Source organism: Mirounga angustirostris, unplaced genomic scaffold (genome assembly GCF_029215605.1).
Source record: "Mirounga angustirostris isolate CCGP_5_RB_7025 unplaced genomic scaffold, mMirAng1.0.hap1 SCAF_11, whole genome shotgun sequence".
Lineage (NCBI taxonomy): Eukaryota > Metazoa > Chordata > Mammalia > Carnivora > Phocidae > Mirounga > Mirounga angustirostris.
Window position 1 is genome coordinate 56,997,135 of NW_026991719.1, and position 1,475 is coordinate 56,998,609.

Genomic DNA, 1,475 nt, shown 5'->3' on the forward strand with positions numbered 1-1,475 from the left:
CATGCAAAAAGAATTCCAACAGTGCCTCAGGGTATGAGCTTAAACACGAAATGGACAACAGACAACAAAGGTAAAGACAACCTCTTGAATTTCCACTTCGCTTTGGTCTCCCCGCCATACAAACTCTGCCCATTAGCCTGGAAAGGGTCAAGCAGACCTTGCTAAAAGGGAACTATGGGAGTTAACTACTGAAGTTCTAAGAAAGCAGCAAGGTGCTTTAAATGGTTTTGAGCCTCTTGGCCCCAGACAAACTGTATTTCAGGATGTTGAGAGGGATAACCTGTAGATGAGATCACTGCGCTTGCTGTTTGTAACCTTTGGGGAGCCAGGGGGAATAAGAAAGATGCTGGAAGCCTAGAGAAGGACATATGTTCCTTTTTAAAGGGCAGATGGTAGGCCTCACAAGCTTTAGACAAGTAGGTTTCAGCTTAATCACAGGCAGGTTTCTAGAATACATTATGGGAAGGGATGGCTTGCATGACACCTAGATGGAAGCTAGTGATCACAAAGGGTTTAGAAAGTCCTTGACTTAAGAATAGCTCAAGACAGGGGCGCCTGGGTGGCTCAGTGGGTTAAGCGTGTGCCTTCGGCTCAGGTCGTGATCCCAGGGTCCTGGGATCGAGCCCCGCGTCGGGCTCCCTGCTCAGCGGGGAGCCTGCTTCTCCCTCTGCCTCTGTCCCTCCCCCTGCTTCTGCTGACAAATAAATAAATAAAATCTTAAAAAAAAGATATTAGATGGCATGCTGACCAAATATGCAGATAAAGTAGGTCTGAGAGGGATAACAACGTAATACAGACAGACTCTACTCAAAAAGAACAATTGGCAAGAGCAATTTAATAGAGATGAATGCACTCAGATGAAACACTGAGACACTAATTAATGGCAGGAAGGTATGAAAAAAAGAAGTTTTCATCTATTCTTTCAACAAGTATCTACTGAAAGTGCCAGGCACTGTGCTAGACGCTGGGGGTATACAGTGGTGAGGAAAACCAGGGCACTGTCCACCCTTCTGGAGCTTAAAGACTATTGGAAGAGACAGCTAGTAATCAAATTTAGTCCATAAACAAATATATATTGACAAACTGTGATGAATAAAATCAAGTGCTAGGAGAGCATATGACAAAGGAACCTGGCCCGGTCAGGGAAGGTTTCTCAGAGGAACTAGAGGAACTGACACTTGAGCTGACTTCTCAAGGCTCAGGAGGAATACGCTAAGGTGAAGGGGCGGGGGGTGGGGGGTGGGGGTGGGGGCGGGGTGGAGAGTAAACGGTAAGTCAAGTGAGCCAACAGTATAAAATACCTGCTTACATGCAAACTGTGGTCCCTGCCCTTCCCCTTGGCCGAGACTCGGCTAGGGACTCAACGTGCTTGCTAGCCAGGTGGATGGGCTCAGTCGATGACTCGGTCGGTGTGTTTTCCAGGGCTTGTCAAAGGGGCAGCCCTCATGGTCAGGCTGCTGGGGTTAGGACTGAGG